The sequence below is a fragment of the Myxine glutinosa genome, chromosome 3 (genome assembly GCF_964187855.1).
Source record: "Myxine glutinosa chromosome 3, kmMyxGlut1.1, whole genome shotgun sequence".
Classification (NCBI taxonomy): Eukaryota; Metazoa; Chordata; class Myxini; order Myxiniformes; family Myxinidae; genus Myxine; species Myxine glutinosa.
The window spans coordinates 218,882,808-218,897,952 of NC_136263.1; the positions used below are offsets into that span (position 1 = coordinate 218,882,808).

At 42.4% G+C, this 15,145-nt stretch overlaps 1 protein-coding gene across 1 annotated transcript in view; it reads left to right on the forward strand.

The window, feature by feature from the left end:
• Positions 1–15,145, forward strand: part of LOC137422866 (uncharacterized) — a 288,315-nt gene that overhangs the window by 145,040 nt on the left and 128,130 nt on the right. The gene's annotated exons all lie outside the window — the stretch shown is intronic.

The following is a 15,145-nucleotide window of genomic DNA, read 5'->3' on the forward strand; positions in this document are numbered from 1 at the left end:
CCCATGTGCTGTTTTTGTCTTTCCCTCGCGGTCCCCATGTACTGTCTTTCCCTCGCGGTCCCCATGTACTGTCTTTGTCTTTCCCTCGCGGTCCCCATGTACTGTCTTTGTCTTTCCTTCGCGGTCCCCATGTACTGTCTTTGTCTTTCCCTCGCGGTCCCCATGTACTGTCTTTGTCTTTCCCTCGCGGTCCCTATGTGCTGTTTTTGTCTTTCCCTCGCGGTCCCCATGTACTGTCTTTCCCTCGCGGTCCCCATGTGCTGTTTTTGTCTTTCCCTCGCGGTCCCCATGTACTGTCTTTCCCTCGCGGTCCCCATGTACTGTCTTTCCCTCGCGGTCCCCATGTACTGTCTTTGTCTTTCCCTCGCGGTTGTCAGCTCTTTCACGAGCCTCGATTCAGTATAGAAAAAAAAAAAAAAAAAAAAAAAAAAATGTGTGTATGTATGTGTGTATGTATGTGTGTAAGAGTGTGTGTGTGTGTGTGTGTGTGTGTATGTTTGTATGTATTTTTGTTTGTATGTATGTATGTTTGTATGTACGTATGTATGTTTGTTTGTATGTATGTATTTATATATGTGTGTATGTGTGTGTGTGTGTGTGTGTGTGTGTGTGTGTGTGTATATGTGTGTGTGTGTGTGTATATGTGTGTGTGTGTGTGTGTGTGTGTGTATATGTGTGTGTGTGTGTGTATATGTGTGTGTGTGTATATGTGTGTGTATATGTGTGTGTATGTTTGTATGTATTTTTGTTTGTATGTATGTATGTTTGTATGTACGTATGTATGTTTGTTTGTTTGTATGTATGTATTTATATATGTGTGTATGTGTGTGTGTGTGTGTGTGTATATGTGTGTGTGTGTGTGTATATGTGTGTGTGTGTGTGTGTGTGTGTGTGTGTGTGTGTGTGTGTGTGTGTGTGTGTGTATATGTGTGTGTGTGTGTGTGTGTGTGTGTGTGTGTGTGTGTGTGTGTGTGTATATGTGTGTGTATGTTTGTATGTATTTTTGCTTGTATGTTTGTTTGTATGTAGGTATGTATGTTTCATCTACTTAAAGAGGATTTTGTGAACCAGTGATAAGATTTTGACCAAAGTTGGTCCAAGTATGTATTATGATGGAAAGATGAACTGATTTTATTTTAGGGTCGAGAGGCCAAAGGTCAGAGTCTGTATTCGGTTTTTGTTACCACGATAACTTAAGAATGGCTGAAGGGAACCGAGTCAAACTTGGTACATGTCTGTATAATGACGCAAGGATGAACCAATTCGATTATGGGGTCAAGAGATCAAAGTTCAAGAGTTCCTGTTAGGTAAAAATTCTGTTATTGCACAAACCTGTGAACCAGTGGTGGTATTTTGACCAAACTTGGTGTCAGTATATATTATGATGAAAAGATGAACTGATTAGATTTCTGCATAAAAACAATCAGAGGTAATGTTTAAATGTTTAAATGTGATACTTGGGAACAGCACAAGAGATTTTAACTTGGTGCTTGGTGCAGGTATTTATAATGATGTCATAATGTAGGTGGAGGCATATCAGTTGACGTCGTGACGTTAAAGAGTGCCGTTCTAGTTTCTTTTTTTGTATACTAAGTCTAGGCTTGCGTAAGAGCTAACACATGCAGCATATAACAAAGGGAGCAGGAGACAAGAGGGAGAGAGAGGGAAGCACAACAGTAGAGAACAGGGACATCGGGAGATCTGTGGAAAGGGGAGTGCTGGGGTGCGTGCACGGGATAAATAAGATATGACACGACAAGGACTTTCAGGAAAGAAAATGGAATTTAAAGGAAGTGGGTTTGGAGTGGACTAGCGGGGGTAGAAAAGATCAAGGTTTTGGATTGGGGAAGATAAGAGATGGTGGCGAACAGCTGTTTTAAAGACCTGGAGGGTGGAGTGGGATTGAAGAGAGTGAGGGAGTTTGTTCCAGAGGCAGGAGAAAAGAGGAATGAAGGAGTGAAGGTGAGCAGAGAGCCGAGATTTTGGCAGTTTAACCATAAGAGGGTTGCAGGCAGATCTTGTGCGACCTGAAGGAATATTTGGGGGACAGAGCCCAGAGAGAGCTGGGGGAGCAAGGCCGGAGAGGAGTCGGTAGAAGACGGAAAGACCACCTACCTGCCTGCGGTGAGTGAGTGAGAGGCCCTCGGAGGTAGCTTCATCGCAGGAGATTCCAATGATTCTGAACGCTTTGGTTTCAACAGCGTGAAGCCGAGCTAGGTGTGAGGCAGGAGCACCGGCCCAGAGGGGAGAGCAGTATTCCATTGAGCTGCGGATGAAAGCCTTGTATGTGGTGAGGAGCTCAGGTGTGCCAAGGAAGGACTTCGCACGACGGAGGATGGCAGATTGTGAAACCCAAAAGCTTGAGTAACAGAACTTCTTGGAGAGGATTGTTGTGAAAGTAGATGGGAGGGTTGTCCAGACGGTCTTTTCGGAGAGACAATGCGAGAGACATTTCAGGGATTCATGTGGGCACCTTGTGGGTGCGCACTGCGCATGAGCAAGTTTTATTAAAAATCAATTTTGCACATATTGGCATTTTCTTCCTTTGGGGGGAATGGAGGGGGTACAATTGGAATCCGTGATATACAATCACAATCTATTATATGTGCACATAAGCAGTACGCATGTTTTCACTTCATTTACGTAACCCGGTTTGATTTTTTTCGGAGCGATCGAGGCAGCGCTCTGTTGCCTATACACTGCCTAAATAACGGGACGTAGCAGAAGAACGTGTTGTGCGCTCGTAGCAAGATCGGCCGTCGAGTGGATACTCCGCTATGGTATTAATAACCATAAAGATAATAACGTGACCCCACTGGCCGCTCCCGCATGGCGCAGCCACTTCTAGTCCGAACAATTAGCAACACTTGTGGACCTCACCATCCTCCCTCTCTCGGTGATATCCCGTCGTCTGGTTTCGATTTGAATCAAAATAAAATTCTTTCTATTTTATAAATGTGCAAATAATTGCATCTGTTTCCTGTTTTTTGTCTTTTATTTTCCCAAACATTTTCTTTTGGAATGCTCTATTTATGACCAATATTGTTGGTGGCTCCTCGCTTCACTTTCCCTTCATTCATTCCCATTTATATTCCTTTGAACAATCTTCATTGGCTTTGCATGTTCACTCACTCAATGTGAAAGCTTTCCAGGTTTTAGCATTCCTTGGATTTACTGGATGTGATAAAAAATGGTTTGATTTTGTACATACGGTACATGTTGCCTGTCCATGTCCTTGTGACTAAAGTCCAAGTAAGTTGATGTGATTGCGTTGTGTCTGTGCTGCGTGTGAAACGAGGATGTTGCGTTAATCGCTGATGAGCGGAATAGACAATGAAATATAGACGGAATATCAACATTTATGTACTTTTTCATCACCATATTGCCAGAAAATATGATTTTTGCTAAAGAGAAAAAATTGTTCAATAGGCTAAAGCAATGAAACCACGTCCTTTTATGCATAGAAAGCACAGGTTTTATCCCCCAACCCCACCCTCTGTCCCCATCACCTTCACACTCCACATCCCATACAGATCGAGGCTTATGGAAGAGACGATGACAGAGGGGTTACAGACTGCCGTATTAATACTGTAGGAAAAGGGAATTGGCTGTCAAGGGATGGAGAATTGGTGAACACCGAGGGTTTCAACGTTAGAGTTGAGGATAGAGCGAAGACAAAGTTGGGCGAAGACCACATTGGGGGAAGACCACATTGGGGGAAGACCACATTGGGGGAAGACCACGTTCGGCGAAGACCACATTGGGGGAGAACCAAGTTGGGCGAATACCAAGTTGGGCGAAGACAAAATTGGGCAAAGACAAAGTTGGGCTAAGGAGCAGGCTGATTGCTCTGCAGTTGCAAGGATCTGTTTTTGCACCTTGTGTAAACAGGTAATATTGGCTGATTTCCAAGCAGATTTATTTTTTTTGTATACAAGATCGAGGCTCGTGAAAGAGCTAACATTAATCACACAAAAAGTCAAACCGACACACAAAACACAAAAAACAAGGGGAGCGGCAGACAAGATGGGGAGAGAGGGGGAAGGACACACACACAACATTTGAGAGCAGAAACATCGGGAGGACTTGGGGGGAGGTGGGAGAGGTATAAAGCATATGAACACTGTAAGGACTCTGGGGTGAATTAGCGGGGGTAGAAAAGATCAAGGTTTTGGATGGGGGAAGATAAGAGATGGTGGTGAACAGCTGTTTTAAAGACCTGGAGGGAGGAGTGGGATTGAAGGGAGTGGGGGAGTTTGTTCCAGAGGCGGGAGAAAAGGGGAATGAAAGAGTGAAGGTGAGCAGAGAGCCTAGATTTTGGCAGTTTAACCATAAGAGGGTTGCAGGCAGATCTTGTGCGACCTGAAGGAATATTGGGGGAACAGAGCACAGAGAGAGCTGGGGGAGCAAGGCCGGAGAGGAGTCGGAAGAAGACAGAAAGACCACCAACCTGCCTGCGGTGAGTGAGTGAAAGGCCCTCGGAGTTAGCTTCATCGCAGGAGATTCCAATGATTCTGAAAGCTTTGGCCTCAACAGCGTGAAGCCGAGCTAGGTGTGAGGCAGGGGCACCAGCCCAGAGGGGAGAACAGTATTCCATTGAGCTGCGGATGAAAGCCTTGTATGTGGTGAGGAGCTCAGGTGTGCCAAGGAAGGACTTCGCACGACGGAGGATGCCCAGTCGGCGACTGGCTTTGGAGGCCAGGTTGGAAATGTGGTTTTCCCAAGAAAGATCATGGCAGATAGTGAGACCCAAAAGCTTGAGCAACAGAACTTCTTGGAGAGGATTGTTGAGAAAATAGATGGGAGGGTTGTCCAGTCGGTCCTTTCGGAGAGACATTGTAAGAGTGTGAGATTTGTCAGGATTGAAAGACATGTTCCACTTGTTTGACCAGTCTGTGATTTTGTCCAGGTCTGCAGAGAGTGAGGAGGCTGCAGACTGCCGATCTGAAGGATGAGGAATGGAGCGGCAGATAGTGGAGTCATCAGCAAAGAGATAGAGAGGATTTTCCAGAGAGTCTGAGAGATCATTGATGAAGACCAGAAATAGCACAGGGCCCAGAACACTACCTTGGGGAACTCCAGCCAGAACAGGCATGGGAGATGAGAGAAAACCATTCAGGGCCACATGTTGCCTACAACCAGAGAGGAAGTCAGCAAGCCGTGAGTGGAGATTTCCATGGATACCATAGGAGGAGAGTTTGGTGAGCAGAGCTGGGTGCCAGACCGTATCGAAGGCAGTGAGACAGCTCTGATTTCCTGTTTGGCATTGAGGACCTCCATCCATTGTTGAGACAGCAGAAGCAACATGTCCAGAGTAGAATGACCTGGTCTGAATCCAAATTGATGATCAGAGATCAAGCCATTGGAGAAGAGGAAGGATTTGATATCCGAAGCAATGATGGATCCCATGACTTTGCTGATAATTGGAAGCAGGCTGATTGGTCTGTAGTTGCAAGGATCTGTTTTTGCACCTTTTTTGTGTAAAGCGGTAATGTTTGCTGATTTCCAAGATGCTGGCAGATGACCTTGAGCAAAAGAGAGGGTGAAAAGAACAGAGAGAGGGCGAGATAGAGCGGCAGAGCAGGATTTTAGGACCCGTGCGCTGATGCCGTCTGGTCCAGTTGCAGAATCAGAGTCGAGGTTTGATAAAAACTTCTCCACCTTGTCAGGAGAGAAGGACACACAGTCCAGGAGCAGTTGGGTTCGACTGGGAAAGGTGGGAACAGAGAGAGATGGGTTTGGGACACAAGATTTTGAGGCAAACACAGAGCTGAGGCATTTGGCTTTGTCACGTGCAGTGTCAACTGTGTAGCCATTTGAGGTAAGGGAGGGGATGGAGGGGGAACAAACACCAGAAACGGATTTGACCAGACGCCACCAGGATTTGGAGGAAGGAGACAGGTTTGAGAGTTCAATCTTGAGGGTGGAGAGATAGTGCTTCCCAGCACTCCTGAGGGTAGACACACACTTGTTTCGAGCTTGGTGGAAGGAACTGAGATTGCCTTCAGTTGGATTTGCCTGCCAAGAGGCAAAGGCAAGTTGTTTCACGGCAACTGCCTCACCACAAGATTCAGTGTACCATGGACGGGAGGAAGGGTAAAACAACTGAAGACGAGATGGGATAAATCTGTGCATGAGAGAGAGCAGTTTGCTTTGGAAGAATTCCCAGGAAGAATTGATGTCAGAGGCAGAGGAGATGGGAGCCCAGTCCAGATGATTGATGGCTGCTTGCAGACCGTGCCAGTTGGCCTGAGTGAAATGCCAGACCCGTCGGCGCTGAGGAGGCTCTCTGAGAATGGCCAGAGAGATGTCCACTTTAACAAGCACATGATCAGAAGAACCGATTGGAGCAGAAGAAGAGCAGCAGACATTTGCAGGGAAGTTAGTCATAACCAAGTCCAGAAGAGAAGATACTCCATTGACTGAGATCCGGGTCGGGAAATTGACAGATTGTGTCAGTCCCAATGAGTCGCAGAAGTCCTTTGCTGAGGTGCCATGGCTGGTGAGAGATGAACCCACACCCAGCCAGCTGGCATGATGACAGTTGAAGTCGCCACATATGAGGAAGACAGAGTTTGGATGAGTTGATAGAAGTTGGTCCATGTTGTCCGACAGCGAAATGTAAATGGAGTCATCACTGTTTGGAGGACGGTACAGAACACATATGAACAAAAGGTGGGAGCGGAGAGGAAGCCGTAGCCAGAGGTACTCCTGGGGGTGGGGTGGAGAGAGGGCAGTGCAGGGAGAGTGGGGAAGAGAGTTTTTGATAAAGATAGCCACCCCACCACCAGGATGAGGCTCAGGTCTATCGTACCAGAGGAGGGAGTAACCAGGAAGAGATATTAAGGAATCAGAGACATCTTGAAGGAGGAAAGTTTCTGTTTAGCAGATCAAGTCTGGATTGTCGGAAGCAACCTGAATGGTGAGATCAATCAGGTTTGAGCGAAGGCCCCGGATGTTTGAGGTCCATACCGTTAATGAGGAGAGAGGGGGAGCATCGGGTGCAGGACAAGGGAGGGGACGGGTAGGGTCAGATGAAGGGTGAGAGGGGGAGGTAGGAAGAGCAGTTGATAGTGTGTCAGAGATTACAGAAGAGTTACAAGAAAGGGAAGGATGAGGAGGACGAAAGGTTTGATGGTGATGGGATGAGGCACAGTGAGGGGTTGTTTGAGGGGGGGGGGGGGCAGAGGAAAGTAGAAGGTTGGGGGAGGTGGAGGTATGAGATAGAAGGGAGACGAAGTGGGGAGGAGGCAGCTTTGAGAAGGAGGTGGCAGGAGGGAGAATTTGGGAGGGATTTGAGGGGGGGAGATTTGAAGGGGAGGGGTTGGGGGAGAGTTTTGAATGGGAGGGGCAAGGGGGGAGTTTAGTAGGGGAAGGGCAAGGGGGGAGTTTAGGAGGGGAGGGGCTTGGGGGGAGTTTAGGAGGGGAGGGGCAAGGGGGGAGATTTGGAGGGGAGGGGCAAGGGGGAGATTTGGAGGGGAGGGGCAAGGGGGGAGTTTAGGAGGGGAGGGGCAAGGGGGGAGTTTAGGAGGGGAGGGGCAAGTGGGGAGATTTGGAGGGGAGGGGCAAGGGGGGAGTTTAGAAAGTGGCTGATTAATGAAAGATGAACATTTATAACAAATTGGGTTTGTTGTGATTTTCAAGTTAGCGATCCGTTTAAGAACGATGGAGGAGGGGTGGAATGAATGAGAATTTAGAGCATGGAGTGATTTGGAATCATAAGAGATTGAATATTTTTTTGAAATGGAATGAGTTGAAGAGGAAATTGAAAGGAGCCTTTTAAATAGGAAGTAAAACAGCGTGTTGTAATTTACGACTGAATAAAACATTCCAGGGGAAAGTTTAAACATATTTAAACAGAACTCTGAAGAACAATCTTATATTCACAAAAATACCAATGGGGAGAGGGAGCCTAGAGGGACGACCACGAGTCACTTGAACAGGGCAAAAGGTGGAAGGCAAGGGGAAAATGGGGGTGGGGCAAGACAGCACATGTGGGCAGAGGCAAAAGCACATGATGGGACAAAAGCCCACGAGGAGAAAGGGAAATAAAAGTTTTTTTTGTTTGTTTTTTTGTTGTTTTTTGGGGGGGGGGGGGGGTGGGGGTTGCAACGTTGGACAAATAGTAGATGTTCGGTGAAGATTGGGGGAGAAGGGAAAATCAAAAAACATAGCAAAACCAGCGAAGGAAGAAACAAACTTCGACGGGGGAAGCCCAAGGCTGCAAGGCCTCACACGCCGCGCGGCATACAAACGATTAATTTATGAAAGATAAACACCGAGAAACACGCCAAAAGATACAATACAGTTCCGACAAAATACAATTGTGAACAGACTTAACTTTGAAAACGTGGAGACCGTGTGGAGCTTCGAAAATTTGTGACGTCGTCTCGAGATCTCGCGAGATCGGGAATGATGATGGCAGATGACCTTGAGCAAAAGAGAGGGTGAAGAGAGCAGAGAGAGGGTGTGAAAGAGCGGCAGAGCAGGATTTTAGGACCCGTGGGCTGATGCAATCTGGTCCAGTTGCAGTTGTTAATTCTTGAACACTCATCGGGGTAGTTCAGTTGTTAATTCTTGAACACTCATCGGGGTAATTCAGTTGTTAATTCTTGAACACTCATCAGGATAATTCAGTTGTTAATTCTTGAACACTCATCACGGTAATTCAGTTGTTAATTGTTGAACACTTATCAGGGTAATTCAGTTGTTCATTATTGAATACTTATCAGGGTAATTCAGTTGTTAATTGTTGAACACTTATCAGGGTAATTCAGTTGTTAATTGTTGAACACTTATCAGGGTAATTCAGTTGTTAATTGTTGAACACTTATCAGCGTAATTCAGTTGTTCATTATTGAACACTTATCAGGGTAATTCAGTTGTTAATTGTTGAACACTTATCAGGGTAATTCAGTTGTTAATTATTGAACACTTATCAGGGTAATTCAGTTGTTAATTGTTGAACACTTATCAGGGTAATTCAGTTGTTAATTGTTGAACACTTATCAGGGTAATTCAGTTGTTCATTATTGAATACTTATCAGGGTAATTCAGTTGTTAATTGTTGAACACTTATCAGGGTAATTCAGTTGTTAATTGTTGAACACTTATCAGGGTAATTCAGTTGTTAATTATTGAACACTTATCAGGGTAATTCAGTTGTTAATTGTTGAACACTTATCAGGGTAATTCAGTTGTTAATTATTGAACACTTATCAGGGTAATTCAGTTGTTAATTATTGAACACTTATCAGGGTAATTCAGTTGTTAATTGTTGAACACTTATCAGGGTAATTCAGTTGTTAATTGTTGAACACTTATCAGGGTAATTCAGTTGTTCATTATTGAATACTTATCAGGGTAATTCAGTTGTTAATTGTTGAACACTTATCAGGGTAATTCAGTTGTTAATTGTTGAACACTTATCAGGGTAATTCAGTTGTTAATTGTTGAACACTTATCAGGGTAATTCAGTTGTTAATTATTGAACACTTATCAGGGTAATTCAGTTGTTAATTGTTGAACACTTATCAGGGTAATTCAGTTGTTAATTGTTGAACACTTATCAGGGTAATTCAGTTGTTAATTGTTGAACACTTATCAGGGTAATTCAGTTGTTAATTATTGAACACTTATCAGGGTAATTCAGTTGTTAATTGTTGAACACTTATCAGGGTAATTCAGTTGTTAATTGTTGAACACTTATCAGGGTAATTCAGTTGTTAATTGTTGAACACTTATCAGGGTAATTCAGTTGTTAATTGTTGAACACTCATCAGGGTAATTCAGTTGTTAATTGTTGAACACTTATCAGGGTAATTCAGTTGTTAATTGTTGAACACTTATCAGGGTAATTCAGTTGTTAATTGTTGAACACTTATCAGGGTAATTCAGTTGTTAATTGTTGAACACTTATCAGGGTAATTCAGTTGTTCATTATTGAATACTTATCAGGGTAATTCAGTTGTTAATTGTTGAACACTTATCAGGGTAATTCAGTTGTTAATTGTTGAACACTTATCAGGGTAATTCAGTTGTTAATTGTTGAACACTTATCAGGGTAATTCAGTTGTTCATTATTGAATACTTATCAGGGTAATTCAGTTGTTAATTGTTGAACACTTATCAGGGTAATTCAGTTGTTAATTGTTGAACACTTATCAGGGTAATTCAGTTGTTAATTGTTGAACACTCATCAGGGTAATTCAGTTGTTAATTGTTGAACACTCATCAGGGTAATTCAGTTGTTAATTGTTGAACGCTGATCAGGGTAATTCAGTTGTTAATTGTTGAACACTCATCAGGGTAATTCAGTTGTTAATTGTTGAACGCTGATCAGGGTAATTCAGTTGTTAATTGTTGAACACTTATCAGGGTAATTCAGTTGTTAATTGTTGAACACTCATCAGGGTAATTCAGTTGTTAATTGTTGAACACTTATCAGGGTAATTCAGTTGTTAATTGTTGAACACTCATCAGGGTAATTCAGTTGTTAATTGTTGAACACTCATCAGGGTAATTCAGTTGTTAATTGTTGAACGCTGATCAGGGTAATTCAGTTGTTAATTGTTGAACACTTATCAGGGTAATTCAGTTGTTAATTGTTGAACACTTATCAGGGTAATTCAGTTGTTAATTGTTGAACACTCATCAGGGTAATTCAGTTGTTAATTGTTGAACACTCATCAGGGTAATTCAGTTGTTAATTGTTGAACGCTGATCAGGGTAATTCAGTTGTTAATTGTTGAACACTTATCAGGGTAATTCAGTTGTTAATTGTTGAACACTCATCAGGGTAATTCAGTTGTTAATTGTTGAACACTTATCAGGGTAATTCAGTTGTTAATTGTTGAACACTTATCAGGGTAATTCAGTTGTTAATTGTTGAACACTTATCAGGGTAATTCAGTTGTTAATTGTTGAACACTTATCAGGGTAATTCAGTTGTTCATTATTGAATACTTATCAGGGTAATTCAGTTGTTAATTGTTGAACACTTATCAGGGTAATTCAGTTGTTAATTGTTGAACACTTATCAGGGTAATTCAGTTGTTAATTGTTGAACACTTATCAGGGTAATTCAGTTGTTCATTATTGAATACTTATCAGGGTAATTCAGTTGTTAATTGTTGAACACTTATCAGGGTAATTCAGTTGTTAATTGTTGAACACTTATCAGGGTAATTCAGTTGTTAATTGTTGAACACTCATCAGGGTAATTCAGTTGTTAATTGTTGAACACTCATCAGGGTAATTCAGTTGTTAATTGTTGAACGCTGATCAGGGTAATTCAGTTGTTAATTGTTGAACACTTATCAGGGTAATTCAGTTGTTAATTGTTGAACACTTATCAGGGTAATTCAGTTGTTAATTATTGAACACTTATCAGGGTAATTCAGTTGTTAATTGTTGAACACTTATCAGGGTAATTCAGTTGTTAATTGTTGAACACTTATCAGGGTAATTCAGTTGTTCATTATTGAATACTTATCAGGGTAATTCAGTTGTTAATTGTTGAACACTTATCAGGGTAATTCAGTTGTTAATTGTTGAACACTTATCAGGGTAATTCAGTTGTTAATTATTGAACACTTATCAGGGTAATTCAGTTGTTAATTGTTGAACACTTATCAGGGTAATTCAGTTGTTAATTATTGAACACTTATCAGGGTAATTCAGTTGTTAATTATTGAACACTTATCAGGGTAATTCAGTTGTTAATTGTTGAACACTTATCAGGGTAATTCAGTTGTTAATTGTTGAACACTTATCAGGGTAATTCAGTTGTTCATTATTGAATACTTATCAGGGTAATTCAGTTGTTAATTGTTGAACACTTATCAGGGTAATTCAGTTGTTAATTGTTGAACACTTATCAGGGTAATTCAGTTGTTAATTGTTGAACACTTATCAGGGTAATTCAGTTGTTAATTATTGAACACTTATCAGGGTAATTCAGTTGTTAATTGTTGAACACTTATCAGGGTAATTCAGTTGTTAATTGTTGAACACTTATCAGGGTAATTCAGTTGTTAATTGTTGAACACTTATCAGGGTAATTCAGTTGTTAATTATTGAACACTTATCAGGGTAATTCAGTTGTTAATTGTTGAACACTTATCAGGGTAATTCAGTTGTTAATTGTTGAACACTTATCAGGGTAATTCAGTTGTTAATTGTTGAACACTTATCAGGGTAATTCAGTTGTTAATTGTTGAACACTCATCAGGGTAATTCAGTTGTTAATTGTTGAACACTTATCAGGGTAATTCAGTTGTTAATTGTTGAACACTTATCAGGGTAATTCAGTTGTTAATTGTTGAACACTTATCAGGGTAATTCAGTTGTTAATTGTTGAACACTTATCAGGGTAATTCAGTTGTTCATTATTGAATACTTATCAGGGTAATTCAGTTGTTAATTGTTGAACACTTATCAGGGTAATTCAGTTGTTAATTGTTGAACACTTATCAGGGTAATTCAGTTGTTAATTGTTGAACACTTATCAGGGTAATTCAGTTGTTCATTATTGAATACTTATCAGGGTAATTCAGTTGTTAATTGTTGAACACTTATCAGGGTAATTCAGTTGTTAATTGTTGAACACTTATCAGGGTAATTCAGTTGTTAATTGTTGAACACTCATCAGGGTAATTCAGTTGTTAATTGTTGAACACTCATCAGGGTAATTCAGTTGTTAATTGTTGAACGCTGATCAGGGTAATTCAGTTGTTAATTGTTGAACACTCATCAGGGTAATTCAGTTGTTAATTGTTGAACGCTGATCAGGGTAATTATCGAATCGAACGTATATGCTTCCTGATGTATGTACATAAGATGTTTGATTTATGGATCAATGTGTTTATGAGGAGTTGTCCACTTTCAACCCTAACAGGGTATGAGGCACAGACAAATGGGCCAGAATTGGAGCCATCTCACCATATGCGGAGCATATTGTGGTGGATTTATATAATTCGTGACTCTGAAGGTGCTGAGAGAGTAATGGTGAATGTTGTCAGTTAGCGTGACATGAACAGAGAAAATGTGAAAGCAGTGAGAACTGGGAAAAAATGAAGGAATGGTTCCCTCAGGGAGGAAATTATTGTGACGTGAGTGGGAGTGTGTGGAGAATAGGGGAGATAGGAGAGGGAGAGGGAGAAATCGAGGGCCAATAACCTCCCAAGAATGAGAAAAAGAAACTGCGTGGGAACGTCCCCAACAGCCGCCACCATGGGCCGGAGGGTGCTTCCTGAAGTTGCATTTAGAGGCTTTGGCTTCATCCATTGCCATCTGCACATTTTTTCCTTACAGGATGGGCCTGCACATGCAGTAGAGTACGGGGATGGGCTGGTGCGTGCTGTAGGGTACCAGGATGGGCTGGTACATGCTGTAGAGTACCAGGATGGGCTGGTACATGCTGTAGAGTACCAGGATGGGATGGTACATGCTGTAGAGTACCAGGATGGGCTGGTACATGCTGTAGAGTACCAGGATGGGCCTGCACATGCAGTAGAGTACGGGGATGGGCTGGTGCATGCTGTAGAGTACCAGGATGGGCTGGTACATGCTGTAGAGTACCAGGATGGGCCTGCACATGCAGTAGAGTACGGGGATGGGCTGGTGCATGCTGTAGAGTACCAGGATGGGCCTGCACATGCAGTAGAGTACGGGGATGGGCTGGTGCATGCTGTAGAGTACCAGGATGGGCTGGTACATGCTGTAGAGTACCAGGATGGGCTGGTACATGCTGTAGAGTACCAGGATGGGATGGTACATGCTGTAGAGTACCAGGATGGGCTGGTACATGCTGTAGAGTACCAGGATGGGATGGTACATGCTGTAGAGTACCAGGATGGGCTGGTACATGCTGTAGAGTACCAGGATGGGATGGTACATGCTGTAGAGTACCAGGATGGGCTGGTACATGCTGTAGAGTACCAGGATGGGCCTGCACATGCAGTGGAGTACGGGGATGGGCTGGTGCATGCTGTAGAGTACCAGGATGGGCTGGTACATGCTGTAGAGTACCAGGATGGGCTGGTACATGCTGTAGAGTACCAGGATGGGATGGTACATGCTGTCGAATACGAGACCTTAAGGGTATATAGATATTGCATGTAATATATAACAATGTGCACACATACATAAATAATGGTTCCCTTCCAATAAACCTCACTGCAGGAGGAGGCTATGAGCACCAGCCCATGAAGCCTGCACAATCATTGCCAACTTATGGTTATTTCTCAGTGTTTTATCCTTTAAATGTTGAGCTTCATAGCAAGTAAACAGCACGTACAATTTCAAAAAGTGTTTGGGGTTTGACTATTGACCTCCCAAACACAGAACGGGCACTCTAACCATTCCACCACCGAGTGTAATAAATGAGGTGAACTGTATCAGAAGGTAGATCTGTATCACACATGATCACACATGATCACATGTGATCACACATGATCACATGTGATCACACATGATCACACGTGATAACACATGATCACACGTGATCACACGTGATAACACATGATCACACGTGATCACACATGATACAGGATAACACATAACACATGATAACATATGATCACACATAATACATGATAACACGTGATCACACATGATAACACGTGATAACACGTGATCACACGCGATAACACGTGATCACACGTGATACAGGATAACACATGATAACATATGATCACACATACATGATCACACGTGATCACACATGATAACACATAACACGTGATAACATATGGATACACATGATCACACATGATCACACATGACAATACATGATCACACATGATAACACATAGCACATGATATACATGATAACACATAACACATGATCACACATTTTACACATGATAACACATTAGCACACATTTAGAAACACAAAATCCTGGTAAACAATAGCACCCTGTGGTGTAACACACGTTGTACATAGTAGTGTAACAGAAACAGCACACTTTGTAGATGGAGATAGTTTGAATGGTTATCAGATGAAAGGTAACGCTTTGTAGGGATTGGTTGATACTGATACTTGCTCGATACTGATACTTGGTTGATACTGATACTTGGTCGATACTGATACTTGGTCGATACTGATACTTGGTCGATACTGATACTTGGTCGATACTGATAC